Source organism: Hemitrygon akajei, chromosome 26 (genome assembly GCF_048418815.1).
Source record: "Hemitrygon akajei chromosome 26, sHemAka1.3, whole genome shotgun sequence".
NCBI classification, from domain to species: domain Eukaryota; kingdom Metazoa; phylum Chordata; class Chondrichthyes; order Myliobatiformes; family Dasyatidae; genus Hemitrygon; species Hemitrygon akajei.
In genome coordinates, this window is record NC_133149.1 from 22711516 (window position 1) to 22729168 (window position 17653).

The window sequence follows — 17653 nt, forward strand, 5'->3', positions numbered from 1 at the left end:
TTTCTTTGGCGTTGGAGTAGGCAGGAGTAGAGAGGCCAAGAATGTTTCACTTGCTGTGTGGAGCTCCAGATTGGCATTTGTCAACAGCAGGGTTCAAGTTCCTGTGCAGTGCTACACCACAGAAATGTTGGATGGGGAATGAAGAATTGGTGCCCTGTGGTCCACTCTGTAAGTACTTGTCTCAAATATGGAGTGTGCTCCTTCACCTTACTTCACCTTACTGTGGTCTCTGACTGGTTCCATGCCCGGTGAATTCAGTTACTGTAGCAGGCACAGAATAGTGCTGCAGCCTCACATCTCCAGAGAGCAGGATTCAATCCTGATTCTGTGTGTTGACCGTGTGAAGTCTGCATGTTCTCCCTGTGATCAGGTGCTCCAGTTTCCTCCTACATCCTAAAGGCGTGCATAGTGGGTAGGCTAGTTGTCCTTGGTGCATTGCGACTGGTGAATCTGAGTGGAGGATGAGAAAGGGAAGAGAAGACAATTAAAATAGGATGAATGTAGGATTGCAGTAAGTGTGTGGTTGATGATCAGTACAGACTAGGAATTCTGAAGGGCCTGTTTCCATGCTGTATCTCTTCATGACAGGGGAATTTTCTCACCCAAATAGTACTCCCTTTTTCATCGTCAGTGTTATAAGATGATAAGACATAAGATAAGAATTAGGTCATTTAGCCCGTTGAGTCTGTTCCACCATTCCATCGTGGCTGATTTATTTTCCCCCTCAACTCCATTCTCCTGCCTTCTCCATGTAACCTTTGACACCCTTGCTATCCTCCTCAATAAATATACCCAATGACTTGTCCTCCACAACCATCTGTGGCAATGAATTCCACAGATTCACCACCCTCCGGCTGAAAAAGTTTCTCCTCACCTCTGTTCTAAATGGATGTCCTTCTGTTCTGAGGCTGTGCCCTCTGGTCCGAGATGCCCGACTATAGGAAACATCCTCTCCACGTCCACTCTATCTAGGCCTATCTTTCAGTGATATCGATTGGTAAATTGGTTTGTTATTGACACGTGTACAGTGAAAACCTTTGCTTGTTTATTTATTTATTAGGATGCAACACAGAATAAGCCCTTCCGGCCCTTCAAGCTGTGCCATCCGGCAACCCCTTATACTAGCCAAATCACGAGACAATTTATAATGACCAATTAACCTATCAACTGGTACGTCATCTATGGACAGTAGGAGGAAACCCACGTGGTTACAGGGAGAGTTTACAAACTCCTTACAGACGGCGACGGGAATTGAACCCTGGTGCTGTAAAGTGTTGTGCTAACCACGACGCTACAGTCCCGCCATTTTTCATGCCATCCATACAGATTATTTCACTACAGCAGTGCTCTGAGGTAGGACAAGGGAAAAGCAATAACAGAATACAAAATAAAGTGTTCCAGTTACAGAGAAAGTGCAGTGGAGGCAAACAATAAGATGCAAGGGCCATAGTGAGGTAGATTGTGAGGTCAAGAGTCCATCTTATTGCAGAGGTTGTACATGTTGCTCATAAGCAGTTCTCATTGTGAAGTTGGCTTTGCCGTGGCTGACTAATGATTGATATTTGAGAGCAACCATTGAGCAGCTACGTGAAAGAGCTTTGTGGGTGGGATAAGCGTTGATGGGCCTGTGCTCACAGGGCTCTGTGATCCCAATGGTCCTTTGAAATTGATTGCAGGTACAGCAATAAATCACAGTCTTCCTCTTGGGGATGGATGACATATGGGGTTGCTATTCCCCAGTGTGTGCAGTAAATCAAACTTAATGGGGGTCATTTTAACCTTGCAAGTCCATTGGGAAGCTGATCGGCTACAGCACCAGTTTTACAGCTCTTCCAGTTATTTGTTTTATTCATTGTTGAAGTCACTAGAAAGTAATAATGGGTGATAAAACTGGCTTCTAACATAACCCAGAGGTTCTCTGTGAGTTTAGTTAAAATTATTCCTGATCATCTGATTCTTTTAACACAAGCAAGGGAATAAACTAGGACAAAATTATACTCCTGCATTGTCCCTCAACAACGTGGAACGTCAACGTGGACAGAGAGTTGAAAGGCCCGTGTTGTATCTCTCCATGATTCTAAAAGTAGCATATAATCCTTTCTCATATCAGTTACAAGAACCTGTATTTAGGACAGAAATTGTGTTCTGTCTCAACAGCATTTGTAAATAAAGCAAATTTGGGTCGTCTAACTTGTTGAGAATCTGATTTTGCAGTATTAGCCACACAGCTTGGTCAATGAATTTGCTTTAAATAAGTGGTGAAGATCAAACTAACTGCAAATGCTGTCAATTCAAAATAAAAATGAAATGTACTCCGCGGGTCAGGCCACGTCTGTGGGAAGGAAAACATAGTTAACATTTCAGATCAGAAAGCCTACCTCTCTCTCACAACTCCCATTTACCCATTGGCCAGGTAACCTCATTTACAACTTATCCTCATGCACACCCCAGTTTTACCCCTTCCCCCACCAACCCTGATGCCGTTCTTTTGCGACGAGCCTGTAAGACAGCCCTGGTGAGGCAAGTTTCACCAGGCTCATCGCAAAAGAAGGGCACCAGGGTTGGTGGGGGAAGGGGTAAAACTGGGGTGTGCATGAGGATAAGTTGTAAATGAGGTTAGCTGGCCAATGGGTAAATGGGAGTTGTTAGGGAGCGAGAAGACAGGCAGCAGAATGTAGCAGTTGTGAAATGCAGAGCAGAAAGATGTGCCCGGCTGGACACATCCTCCGTCGCAGAGAAAGGAGAAAAAGAGTTAAGGGGGGAAAGCAAACGAGCTGAGCCAATATCAAAGATGGGCAACTTGACCTAAACAGAGAAGTAAGATTAGGAACCTAAGAGACTGTGTCTACAGGTGGAAGGTGGAGGAATAAGCAATCTGCTACATGAACCTAGTGGGTGAAGCCGCATCTGTGGTGGTGGTGGTGGGAATGGAAGGAACAGTCATCATTTTGGGTCAAAACCCCGACATCAGGATAGAGAAGTTGCAGAATTCAGCATCAAGTCCAGAAACTGTGACTTGCCCAGATGGAAGAGGCATTTTGTTCCTCAAGCTAGTATGAGCCTCATATGACAGTACAGGAGGCTACGTATTGATAAGTCAGAGGGGTAGAGTGATAGAGAACTAAAGTGACAGGTAATGGTCACCCCTGCAAACTGAACATAGGTTCTCTGCAAAATGATCACCCAATTTGTGTTGGATTTCCCCAGGTGGAGGAGAACATAGAACATACCGTAGAACACTATAGCACAATACAGGCCATTCAGCCCAGAATCTTGTGCTGAATTTTTAACCTACTTCAAGATCAATATAACCCTTCCTTCCTACATAGCCCTCCATTTTTCTATTATCCACAAACAAAATTGCAAACATCAATTGTATTTCACTGGACTGGTACAAATGAATCACTGGTCCACCTGGAAAGGCTGTTTTGGGCCCCAAGATGGTGGGAAGGGAAGAGGTGAAAGGACAATTGGTGCATCACCTGTAGTTGCATGGAAAAGAAGAAGTTGGTGGGAACATAAGAATGAACCAGGGAGTCAAGAAGGGGGTGGTCCCTGCAAAATGCTGAAAAAGGAGGAGAGGTCAAGATGTGTCTCTTTGAGCATTGCTAGAAATTGTGCAGAATGATGTATTCAAAGAGGAGGCTGATGGGGTAGAAGGCAAGGACTAGGGATCTCTATCCGTTCTGGAGGGGGGTCGGGGGGGAAGAGCAGAAAAGTGGGAAATGGATGAGATATAGTCCAGAGCTTTTTTGGCAGTGGGAGAGGGGAAGCCATCGTTCAGGAAAAATGATAGCAGTTGAGTAAGCAGAGTTGTTTCGAAAAGGTGGAACACTAAAAGAATAGCTTGAGTAAGTGCTAGATCCCTAAATAAGGAAACTATCATATCTACTGCTCAGTTATATGTATTTGAATTAAGAAAAGGAATACAACTCCCTTTCTCTCTTGAACATTCTTTGTAATTTTTTGTTAGATCATTGTAGTTTGAATGGATTTTAAAGAATGCAATGCTTTTTCATTTCATGTGATTTGAATAATCAATTTTTGAGGCTTAGCAATGTCTTAAGCTGAAAGGAACTCTGCCAGTTCCGAAACATTTTGGAAGTGCTATGCTTCTTCGCGATCCTCTCTCTTCACTCAACTGAGCTCAATCTGTCAGGATAATATGGGGAAAAAGTTGGAAGGAATATTTGAAAGCAGCAAGTAAAAGTTAGTTTTAGCTATTGGCATCATCTCAGTTGTACAGTTTATTTAAGATTTATTTGTATTTGTAATTCACTCATCTCTGTCATGGGGCCAATTAATGACCGTAGAGAATTATTGCAGATCAAAATAAACCATTATTTAGCCCAGAGCCTATGTGTTTTGTCTTGTTTTCTTTGTGAGAAGGCTGAGTAGTGTGCTGTAGCTAAATATCAGACAGCCCCAGAGGCACTTAAACATTTTCCCTTTGACCTTGTCTGGTCCCCTTGTCTTCTGAGAACGCAGGTTTCTCTGACTAAGGCAGTTGCTTGCTGTTGGTATGTTCCCTCGTGGACTTGAGTGTTATGTTGCTGATGTTCCCAGGAACATACTAATACTCAATTCATGTTCTTTATATAATCTCCTGTCCCACGGGTTATGTAACTGTGACTGAAGCCTGAAGGGGATCAGGGAAATGATGCACAGTTTCAAAATAGATGTATATATTTTCCTCTTTCCTGATGGTATGTTATGCACGGGATCAAAAAGTTCTCTGAAATTTGTATCTGTGGAGAGCTTGTTGGGAGATTTAAAAAATCTCACCAAGTTTGTAAAAGCGATCTCAGTAATACTGGTTTTCATTTTGAGAGAGTACTAGTTTTACATGATATTTTGTGTGGGCAGCTTCTTACAGCAATGGAACACATGAAATAAAATTGATTGCCATAAGCAATGAACGACTGATAACTGGTTTTAACAAACAATGTCTCGGGCAGGGTTTATCATTATGTGAAGAGGCTGAAGAAACAGGGATTATTCTCCTTGATATAGGGAGATTATGTGAGACTTAATTGAGATGTTAAAATCATGGGGAGGGAGGTGTTGGTATACTTGAGTAGAAACAACTTCCACTGATGTGGAGAATAAAAGTTTTAGATGACTGGGAAAAGAAAAGGTAACTGAGGAAAATTTCCATTGCTTGTAAACCATGATCTGGAAAGCTGAAAAGGGTAGTTAAAGAGGTTCAGTAGTAACTTTCAAAAGGAAATTGAATAAATTTTTGAAAGGAGGAGAGTGGAATGCAGGGCTCTGTGGAAAACTGGAATGATCTGATAGATCCTTCAAAGAACCAGCACGGGTTCACCGCACTGAATAACCTTCTTTTCGTGCTATATAATTTTTGCCTTTTGTTCCTTAGTCTGGGCCCTTAATCTTATGCTAAAGTAAAATTCTGTAAACACCAATATATAACCAATACTTCATGCCAATATTTATATTACAAGTCGACTGAGCTGATGTGCATTAGCTGGCTATCAAAATGCAACGGGGTTATTAGTGTTGCTGGTGTTCCCCAGTATATGTACTGTACTTAGATTAGAAATCTGGATAGAAACTAATTGTCTAACTTTCCAGGACATCAGAGATGTCCTTCTCCTTCAAAGAACTGGGTTTCCCTTCCCTTCCTCCAACATTGATGCTGCCCTCACTCGCATCTCCTCCATTTCTCAGACATCCGTGCTTTCCCATCTCCCCGTCACTTTAACAGGGATAGAGTTCCTCTCGTCCTCACCTACTACCCCATGAGCCTCTGCATCCAACACATCATTTTCTGCAACTTCTACCGTCTTCAATGGGATCCTACCAGTAAACACACCATTACCTCCCTCCCACTCTTTGCTTTCCACAGGAGTAGCTTCCTCCATGATTGCCTTGCCCATTTGCCCCTCCCCACTAATCTCCCTCCTGGCATATATCCCTGAAGTGACAGAAATGCTCCAGTTGCCCACTTACCTCCTCCCTCACCTCCATTCAGAGCCCCAAACAGTCCCTCCAGGAGAGGCAGCACTTCACCTACGAATCTGTGGAGGTCGATGCACCCAATCCAGTGAGACCCGATGTAAATTGGGCGACCGCTTTGTTGAGCACCACTGCTCTGTCCGCCAACAGCAGAATTTCCCAGTAGCCAACCATTTTAATTCCTATTCCCGTTGCCATTTTGACATGTTGGTTCATGGTCTCCTCTTTTGCCATGATGAGGCCAATCTCAGGGTAGAAGAGCAAAACCTCATATTCTGTCTAGGTAACCTCCAACCTGATGGCATGAGGATTGATTTCTCCTTCTGGTAATTGTTTTGTTCCCTCCTTCTTCCCTCTTCTATTCTCCACTCTGGCCTCTTACCTCTTCTTCTCATCTACCTATCACCTCCCCTGGTGCCCCTCATTCTTCCCTTTCTCCTATGGTCCATTCTCCTCTCCTATCAGATTCCTTCTTCTCAGCCTTTGACCTTTCCCACCCAACTGGCCTTACCTACCACCTTTTAGCTAGACCTCCTTCCCCTCCCCTCACCATTATACTCTGGTGCCTTCCCCCTTCCTTTCCAGTACTGAAGAAGGGTCTCGGCACGAAACGTCAACTGTTTACTCGTTTCCATAGATGCTGCCTGACCTGCTGAGTTCCTCTGGCATTTTGTGGGTGTGTTGCTCTGCATCTCCAGCATCTGCAGATTCTCTTGTGTTTAGAAATTAAATTTTGCAGATTGGCCCTATATAGTGCGCTGAAGCTAATTGTATTTCCTTTAATCAGTACTTGGAGCATGATTAAATCTGGCACCTACCAACCTGCGTGAATTAGTACCATTCAACACCCAGAGTGGCGCATTAAATGGGTTTTCATTATGCTAAAAGCCCTGCATTTCAGTTCCATTTCAAAGGTTGAAAGGTTCATTTTATTGTCAAAGTATGCATGTACAATACAACTCTGATACTTGTCTTCTCCAGATAGCCATGAAATACATGGAAGACCATGGGTGTTGATGAAAGGAAGGACATAATCTCCCCCCAGCACAAAAAGAAACAAAACTCGCAGACCCTAAAACTCCTCCCTTCCCTGCAGAAAAAACATCACCATTTACAGTCCCTGACCCCATCACTTGCAGAAAAGAAACAGTGACAGTAACAATCTCCGACTCCTTTAACTATCCCTGACCCCCTCACTCACAGAAAAGGAACAGCCACAGTAACGATCTCTCCACACTTAACACACTTCATCGTGGAGTGCCCAGGAATGTAGAGGGCAGAGAGAAAAAAGAAGTAGTTTCTCAGGTTGATTGTATTAAATTGAGAGCAGACGTTAGTTCAGCCCCGTCACTTGTATGCTGTGGAACGTGGTCATCTTTGGCTGGGCCAGTGTTTATTGCCCATTCCTCATTACCTTTGAACAGAGTGGTTTACCAAAACACTGGGACTTAACAGTGTTGCTGTGGTTCAGGGGTCACAGCAGTGAACTAGGTGTGTTTTTGCAAAAATTCATGCTCACTATTTTATGTACTAGTTTTTTATATGATATTTACAGTATGAACTCAAGCTTGTTCTGCCATTCAGCAGCATCATAGCTGATCAATTGCTTACGTTTGTGTGCCTGCCTTGTTTCCAGACCTTTGGTGCTCTTGCCAAACAAAAATCTCTCCATATCAGATTAAACATTTTCAATTCATCACACCTTGGCAGTTTTAAGGAGTGAAAGTTACGTATTTGCAGCACCCTTTGTGTGAACAAGTGATTCTTCCCATAATTTTTGTCTGCATTTTATTGGCTTGGTCTAGCACTAACATGTATCAGCCAGCTTGTGTGCAAGTGTCAGGACTGTGTGTCTTAATCATGAATCTCATTACTCAAGTGGCACCAGAGGATCTGCAAGAAACTCTTCTGTTTGTGAGTAAACTGAGGAGGATTGTGGCTGCCAATATTTTAGCAGGGTTAGCAGCAGCTGAGTGATAAGCCAGGACCACTTCGGCCTGTAAAAGATAAGCCACCTGGATAACCGACTGGCGCAGTTTGGCGAACCTCCCTGAATAACTTGGAAAGAGTGAGAAGCTTCAAGACCAGGAACAATGGGCAGAGTGTAAACAAGTGCGGCGCATTTAATGAAGTCAATAGAACGCACTATATTGTCTTTCTAATTGTTTAATAGTGAATGCGCACTCTCTGCAGGTTCGCTGTAACTGTTAATTTCAAAATCCTTCTATGTGAGTCGTTAGGGAATGCATCATTATTATTCACTCTGACCCTAGGTGTCTTGAATTCTTTGTTGCAAAAGCTGGTACTTCTAGCAACTTTAAATTTGCAAGGGACAACTCCAACAGCTGGCCGAAACTGTTGGGGCCTTCTTACGGGAACATCTGGCCTATTAAAAGAAAATTAATGTTAAATATTTTAAATTTTCTTATTTTTCCTGTGTGCCTCTTACTCTCGGCGAATCTTCTCCACTTAATATTCCTCGTTTAAATTTGATCATTATTGAATTCATTTCTTTAATCCATTCTGCTCCTTCGCCCTGCTGCTGTTTATTTCGCAGTCCTTAAATCTCATTAAGGAAATACCCTCTTCATTGGGGTCTCAGATGCCCAATTTCCCTTGCTACACCATTATCTGCTCGCACTTGGAATTCAGGAACACACAGTTAAATCTCTAGCTCCGATGTACTGTGCAATTTCAGGTCAGCTTCCTGAACCTTCCCTATTAACATGGAGGCTGCTCATTTGGAACAAATCACGGGGAACATCTGGTTTGGGGTTAAAGAGCACCATGTAAAGGAGCAGATTCAGTCCATTTGGGAGTGAATGAGACTGAAGCAATGAGTTGTTAAGTGGAAAACTGTCGGAGTAGTAGCCTCTCTGTATTCCTGCCTGTGCTCTCTGCTGCCTCAGCTAGCTAGCAGAACAGTGCTGAATGTGCTAAATTAGCCCATTACATGAATTCATTTGCCTTTATTACGCAATGTCAAATCCTTTTTTTTATTATTAGAGGCAGCAAACGACCTCTCAGTTGCAGTAAATGTCACAGCAGTTTAGCTGCATATTTGTATAGACTCATTGAAGATCAATCTGTTCTTCTCACCCTTCCCCCACACACATTCACTATGCTGGTCAGCCAATTAATTTCCCAAAATATTTTTTTCATCACCCTCACCCTCTGTGTTCAGTTTAAAGCATTTAAATTCACTTTGTAGAAGAACTACATGAGTTAATGTGTGTGTATGTGCTTGCGTGTATGTATGGTAAATGGAGGTCATTGTGGACCAGAAATACTCAAAACTCTTGACACTTGACCCTCACATTAATTCCAACTGATTTGGTACCCATGTATGGCTAATTTTAGTCTTCCTGTTATAATTGATCTTGAGGCAGGTAAATGGCACGAAGAGGCAACTGCTGACCACAAGGTTCCATAGGTGCAGAAATTTCATAATACTAATACTTGCTGGAATTTGCCTTTCATATATTGCTAGCAGTCCCTCTGAGAGGAGCAGATTGACATGAGTGTGCTATTTCCTTTTATTCCACATGAATCACAGGTTTATATTAAAGTGGGATCAGACAGATCATTTCATAACACAGAACACCATCTCACCAAAAAGCAGAGCTTTCAATTCAGCTTTGTCAGGAACCCAAACATTTAAGTAGTAATTTTCTTTTTAATTAACAATAAAGATCCCACAAGCTTAGCACTTCTGTCTGACTGACCGTGTACTGCATTGAGTAAAAGGTTAATATAAGAAGTAATTGTAGAGCAGTTGAATTAGGGCGCTGAACTATTCTGTTAAGACACTTCCAATGATCAGTTTCTGTTGGAGTGAAACATGCATTGTTTTTAAAGCAAATTGATTCAGAGATTGGTGGCAAATTTAGGGTGCAAATTGTTTAACTGATACTAGAAGGATAACTTTCAATCTCCCATTTTATACTATATGTGATCAAGCTAAAACCAAAATGACAGCCCTTATGACAAAACATTTGGATTAGATGGTAGCACACACAAAATGCTGGAGGAACTCAGCAGGCCGGGCGCAGCATCTGTGGAAAAGAGTACAGTTGATGTTTCGAGGTCTTTGCCCAAAACATCAACTGTACTCTTTTCCATAGATGCTGCCTGGTTTGCTGAGTTCCTCCAGCATTTTATGTGTGTTACTTGGTGTTAACTAGATGAGCATAGTCATTTATTACATTCTGGTGGCCCTTTACTTGGGAATAAAGGAGATTGAGGAAGAACGTCTGTGCAACTGAAGTTTGGTCTGGCTAATATAGATTAAACTATTATTTATCAAATCCAGGGAATGTGAGCTGTGAGACAGGTATTGTCAATGGTTGAAACTGATGCATAACATATCTAAACAACTGGAGTTGCATTTATTATGCACCAAGTAGGTCAGATTATAAAATGTAAGTGGATTATTGATACACCTTTATGATAGAAATCTTGTTTTGTTTTACTTTACACTCAGTGACCACTTGTATTAATTACACCTGCTCGTTAATGCAAATATATAATCAGCCAATCATGTGACAGCAACTTGATGCATAAAAGCATGCAGGCATAGTCAAGAGGTTCATCTGTTGTTCAGACAAAATATCAGAGTGGTGAAGAAATATGATCTAAGTGACTTACACCATGAAATGGTTGTTGATGTCAGACAGGAAGGTTTGAGTATCTCAGAAACTGCTGGCTGCAAGCAGAACAGTCTCTAGAGTTTACAGAGAATGATGTGGAAAAACAAAAAATATCCAGAGAACGGCGTTGTCAAGCTGACAGGAAAGTGACTGTAACTCAAAATAAACAGACATTACAACAGCGGTGTGCAGAAGAGCATCTCTGAACGTACAACATGTTGAACCTTGAAGTGGATGGGCTACAGCAGCAGAAAGCCAAGTAACACACAAAATGCTGGAGGAACTCCGCAGGCCAGGCAGCATCTACGGAAAAGAGTACAGTTAACTCTTCGGGCCGAGACCCTTCTGCAGTACTAGAGGAGAAGACCATGCTGGGTTTCTGCTCCTGTGCCTAATAAAGTGACCACTGATTATATGGAGGTCTATGATTGTTTTTATATTGATTGATAATAAAGATATTCAAAGCAAGAGTGGAGAAAATTTTACGGAGGGGTCACTAACATGAGAGGGAGTCTTTGCGTGATGATAGGAAGTAGATAAAACGTTCTCATTATCTGAAATTTAACAAATGTTTAGGGAGAGGTCGTGGCTAACTTTAGGGTGCAACGTGCTTTAAAAATCATGGTATAGATGTTTTCTAATACAACATATTGGACTGCATGATATGGACACAAATTGAGCAATTATATTGTCATTGACATCTGGCGTAACTGCATGAGGGTAATGAAAGTCTGGAATCAGCAGGGATAGAAAGGCAGTCTTTGAAATAATATTGGAAAAATGATGTCACACATTCCCCTTCCCAAATTATGTGTGAGAGGCTTTGATGTTCTTTCTCTCCAACCGCACCCCCCTCGCTTCACCTGGTCTTGGAGCTCAGTGTACTCATGGTGGACAGTGCAGACTGCCAACTCTCCAAAATGTTGTTTATTTTGCTTTCTCTCTGAAGAAAGAAACCTCTTTGAAGAAGGGGAAAGTAAAAAGGAATTTGCATTTCTATAATGCCTATCATTTCCTTATGACATCTTAATGCACTTTTACCACAAAGATTATTTTTGAAGTACATTTAATGCAGTCGGCATTTATTTAGTGCTATTAACATGCTTAAGAATCCCAGGACTATACAGGGTGGTTATCCAATAAATTTTGACACAAAGCAACTTCAGGAGAAATCGGTACAAATGCCCATTGGCTTTGTCAGAATGATTGATGCAATATCAGAAGGACCTTATACCTCTAGCAATGTAGAGGAGGCAATTCTACCTTTTGAGTCCTTTTTAGCTCTGAAGGAAGCTATTGAATTCATTTCACTTCCCCGTACTCTCGCAAATTCTTCTCATACAAGGCCCATCACCTCTCCTTTGATTCCAAGGGGTAATGCACAACAGCCTGTTAATCAAGGATCAGCATTTTAAAATGTTGACTCAGCCTGTCAAATCCAGTTGGGTGAATGGGACCTACCGTTTACAGTATAAAGAGATGAATTTTGCAGTATCTTGTTCAAAGCAGGACATTGACTGTGGTAACATTAGGATAATCAAAAAGCTAGATCTATCAAAGTCATGGCTGAGGATTTCAACTAGACATAAACTGACAGCAGTAGAGAAAGACAGTTATATAGTAATAGCATGGAAAGTATGTGACAGTGTAAGAAGTTTGTCCCCATTCTCCACCACAGAGTGAATACTGGAACAGGCTTTTGGTGCAAATCTTTCTTGCTGCTGTATTGCCCCTCACCTTCAGTGAGATGCTTGCTGGAGTTGGGATAATCTACAGCACCAGAAGGGACCCATGTTGCTTCCACTCCAGAACCAAGGCCGCTCTAACATTGGTTATCAAGGTGCAGGATGTGGAAAATGTGCACATGCAAATTCGGAGGTGGGGTCATTGGAAACTTCTTTACCAAAGTGTATCACCGAATGAGCCTTGACGAGAGAAAGTTCCTGCAGTATGAAGTTCTACCAAGCAAACACCTGGCCATAATAGTTCAAGACAAGACTCCAAAAAATATGGATTACTTTCCATATTCAGGAGCCAACTTCCAGAGAATATTCAGATTTATTTATTTATCACATGTACATCAAAACATGCAGTGAAATGCATCATTTGCGTTCGCAACCAACACAACCCAAGGATGTGCTGGGGGTAGCCTGCAAGTGTTGCCAACATAGCATGCCCACAATGCTTAGCAGAACAACACAGAACACAGCAAAAAAACAAAACAACAACAGGAAAACTCCCACCTATACACCCACTGACACAAACAGACAGTGTTCTAACCCCAGTACAGGCCTGCTGGCCTCCAGTGGACTGTTGGGCTCAAAGACGATGGGCCTCCAACTTTTCCAGTGGACTTCAGACTTGTGTGTTACATATGCGGAGGAGCAAGGTCACCGTCAGAATAGTAGGATTAAATGTTTCCACTGAGTCATGTTAGCTAGTGTACACACTGGACAACTTACAGTGCAGGAGTGACTAACCGGGCCTGCCAAAATGAAAAACATTTGCAATAGAAAGCCTGCACATATAGAAGACCCAATCAATTCACTGCGCGATCAATTAGACACAAGCACACTTGCTACATTCTCGCAATCAATTCAATATGGTTCATCATAAATCCAAGGCTTTGACTTCTGGACTTCTGATCAGTCTTTGAACTAGCCGATAATGGGACCCTGAATTCCAGGCCTTGAACTCTGGACTCGCTGACTTGCATACACCTAGGGTATCACTGGCCCTCATGCCTGCTGCTTGAACGGACAGCCGATCCCAGGACCCACCAACATGGCCCAGTGGGCCTCTAGCCCTTGTCCTCACTGGTCCTTGTCCACGTCACTGGCCTTGAAGCGCAGAGGATTAGGCTCTGATGTCCTTAATCCCATAACCACATTGCAGGCCTTTGAGTGTGGAGTGAAGGCCTAGACTCCAGATGTCCTTTGTCACACATTTACTCCAGTAGATATCAGTGATTAAATTCACAATCACTTCCAGTCCTCCAGCAGAGAATTTGACTGTTTGAGGAAAAATGTGTTTCAGGATCGAGAACTCAAGGTAAGTACGAGGCTGTTGGTTTACTGGGCAGCATACCTCTCTGTCCTTATATCCAACTGGAGTTTGATCATCTTCACCCCAGTGCACTGGACCATCGGTGAATCTGTGAGCAGGATAAATCAGCCAACATCAGTATCTTATTCCAAGCCACCATTCCCAGTATCAGGGCTCTATTACGTTTTGCCAGTTTCTATGGGATGGTCACATGGATTGTGTTTCCGTCAGCATGCTCCTGAAACAGGCATCCAGTAAGATGGCGGCGTGCTCAGTCGCTGCGGCCTCCCTAGTTTCAAACGAAGGTGTAATTGTTCACCCTTTGGATCTTGTGCAGTCGCAAGAAACTGCTGGATATTGAGAACATCAAGTGCTACAGGTCTGACCCACTGGCGAGTTGCTCGATGGCGATGGAGCTGGACTTACTATTTACCGTGTAGCGGTGCTATAGTCACCCAATGAGGAAAGCATTAGAGGCAGTGTGCATTCTAACAAGTGGTGCAAATAATTGTCTTGAGTGTTTTTCTTGATCACAAAACCCTGTTGGACGTTGGTAATGCAGAATACTGCGAGTCCAGTTCATTGGATTACTGGTGAGACCGATGGCACGTAAGCTGCGTGACCTCGGTTGTTGCACAGACGATGCTGTCATGCCATGGGGTCGCCCAGGAAGGAGACACTGGAACCGGTATGGAAGAGAGAGAAGTCTGTGTTGGGTTGGGGGCTGGCCACTCCCCTTGGTGCTGCTCTCCAGCATTTGCTCGGTGGAAGACAAGTTGAATTGTGTTTGTCTGCGGCTGCACTAGCGTGTGATGAGGACATTGCACCATCAATCTGTAGCCCATAAGACTCAGGGACTTGGGTTTTATATATTATAAAACTATATATAGTTTGTGATTGTAGGTTTTTCTGCTAAAATAACTATATGTGCTATGTGCTGTGTGTGACTGTTTGTACAGTGTTTTGTACCTTGGCGCTGGAGAAATGCTGTTTAATTTGGCTGTATTCATGTGTATGGTTGAATGACAATTGAACTTGAAGCTGATAATGACAATAGAATACAAGGGGAAGAGAGTAAACACTGTAAAAAGGTTCTTAAGCCTTCTTACTATAGAATATCCCACAGCCACTCAAAATGGAACAAGAGTTTCAGTGATGATACTGAGAACCTTGAGTCTCTTTGGTAACAGCTTGTGAAGGAGTGCAACACTCTCACTGTATCCACTCCTATGTCCAGTCTGGGACCACCTCGGCGGAGTCTACAAACTTCTCATTGATCCCATCAGCCACTTGCCAGAGGAAAAAGTAGGACATCCTTGATCTGGTGAACCTGGTTGTGTGAGCCTCAGGACTCCAACCACCAGGTTCAGGAACAGTTATTACCCCTCAACCATCAGGCTCTTGAACCGAAAGCTTGACTTTCTTCCCTCTTCAAGAAGGGGAGGGAGGCAGAAAAAAAGGAAATTATAGGCAAGTTAGCCTGACCTCAGTGTGTTGGGAACATGTTGGAGTCGATTGTTAAGGATGAGGTCTCAGAGGCACATGACAAAATAGGCCAAAGTCAGCAAGGTTGGGGTTAAGGATCATATTGCAGGGTATCTTCTTTGATATTATTGGCTAGCTTACCTTCATATTTCAGTCACAGAGTTGAGGAACAGTTGATGAGAATAACAAAAATAAGAGTTATATATTGACAACTGGGAAATTGTGGGAGATAGAATTTAGTGTAGCCAAATGTGAGGCAACACACTTTGGGAAATCAAATTCTGGTAGAACATTGAGATTAAATGGCAGAGACCTTTACGACATTGATGTCCACCAGGAATTTGGGGTACCTAAAATATTAGCCATTGCTAATGTTTTATAAAAATGAAACAGACACACAAAATGCCTGCTGAAATAAAATGGAGACAGCCACCAAAAGTTCAAATAGACCTACAGTAACCTATATCCTAAAGTGTGACATTTTGAAATGTGGTTTTAATTTTTAACTGGAAGTACAAGTGACTTCTCTGGATTCAAAGTATTTTTCACAAGTTAATATATTTAAGCCATACGAAAAATGGCAATCCTTTTGGAATCATTAAAATGTACATGTTGAAGATAGAACCATGTTAAATTCTTACTGATGAGGGGGAGCTCTTCTGTTTTACTGTTTACAAATTGATATCTGTTAATTTGTCTGTGCCAGTGGTGTAGTGGCATCCACACCCGGGCTTTGGAACAAGAAAGAGGTCCTGGGTTCGAATCCAGCCTGCTCCTTGCATGGGTTCCACCTGTGCTGGGTTGAGTGTCGAGCTAGCCACTCAGCCTCGTAAAACAGACAAATGCGAAAGAAACGGCAAGGTTGCTGCCCGATGCGCCTAATGGTGTGGGGAGGAACTTCGCCTTACCTTTTTTATTTGCTAATTTAGAATTTTGTGCTGCCATTTTGATTGGTTTGTGTGTACTTTCTCACATTTGATGGAAAGACATCATCAGTGTTTGTTAGAAATCATTAACTTCATGCTGTCCTCCAGAGGAAGAAAAGTATTTCCCCTTAAAATCACTGCAGGAACACTTAATATCACTAAGAACAGTAACAAGAAAATTAGAAAATGCTGGTGGAACTGTGCAGCTATTTATTGGAGTTGCCTTCTTCACGTCAATTGGCCACACCATTGCCTGGCTTCTTACAACAGCCAGTCCCTAAAGAAGTTTCAAGTTTTCCTTGAGTTGTACAGTTCATGGAGTCATAGTCATCCAGCACAAAAACAAACCTTTCGACCCAGCCAGTCCCCACCAACGATCAAATAGCCATTTACACTAGTGCTAGAGTAATCCCATTTTAATCCATCCAGATTCCCATCACCATCTGCCAGATTCTCTCTCTCACCCACATAATAAGGGCAATGAACAAAGGGCAATTAACCTACTAACTTACATCTCTTTGCGACCATATAACCATATAATAATTACAGCACAGAAACAGGCCATCTCGGCCCTTCTAGTCTGTGCTGAACGCTTACTCTCACCTAGTCCCACCTACCTGCACTCAGCCCATAACCCTCCATTCCTTTCCTGTCCATATTCCTATCCAATTTTTTTTAAATGACAAAATCGAACCTGCCTGTACCACTTCTACTGGAAGCTCATTCCACACAGCTACCACTTTCTGAGTAAAGAAGTTCCCCCTCGTGTTACCCCTAAACTTTTGCCCCCAACTCTCAACTCATGTCCTCTTGTTTGAATCTCCCCTACTCTCAATGGAAAAAGCCTATCCACGTCAACTCTATCTATCCCCCTCATAATTTTAAATACCTCTATCAAGTTCCCCCTCAACCTTCTATGCTCCAAAGACTAAAGACCTAACTTGTTCAACCTTTTCCTGTAACTTAGGTGCTGAAACCCAGGTAACATTCTAATAAATCTCCTCTGTACTCTATTTTGTTGACATCTTTCCTATAATTCGATGACCAGAACTGTACACAATACTCCAAATTTGGCCTCACCGATGCCTTCTACAATTTTAACATTACATCCCAACTCCTATACTCAATGCTCTGATTTATAAAGGTCAGCATACCAAAAGCTTTCTTCACCACCCTATCCACATGAGATTCCACCTTCAGGGAACTATGCACTATTATTCCTAGATCACTCTGTTCTACTGCATTCCTCAATGCCCTACCTTTTACCATGTATGTCCTATTTTGATTAGTCCTACCAAAATGTAGCTCCTCACGCTTATCAGCATTAAACTCCATCTGCCATCTTTCAGCCCACTCTTCTAACTGGCCTAAATCTCTCTGCAAGCTTTGAAAGCCTACTTCATTATCCACAACGCCACCTATCTTAGTATCATCTGCATGCTTACTAATCCAATTTGCCACCCCATCATCCAGATCATTAATGTATATGACAAACAACATTGGACCCAGTACAGATCCCTGAGGCACACGATGAGGGACAGGGGGGGAAACCCAAGCAGTCACAGGGAG

The 17653-nt window shown here is 42.5% G+C and overlaps 1 protein-coding gene across 4 annotated transcripts in view; it reads left to right on the top strand.

Moving 5' to 3' along the window:
* Positions 1–17653, top strand: part of pknox2 (pbx/knotted 1 homeobox 2) — a 474673-nt gene that overhangs the window by 326081 nt on the left and 130939 nt on the right. The gene's annotated exons all lie outside the window — the stretch shown is intronic.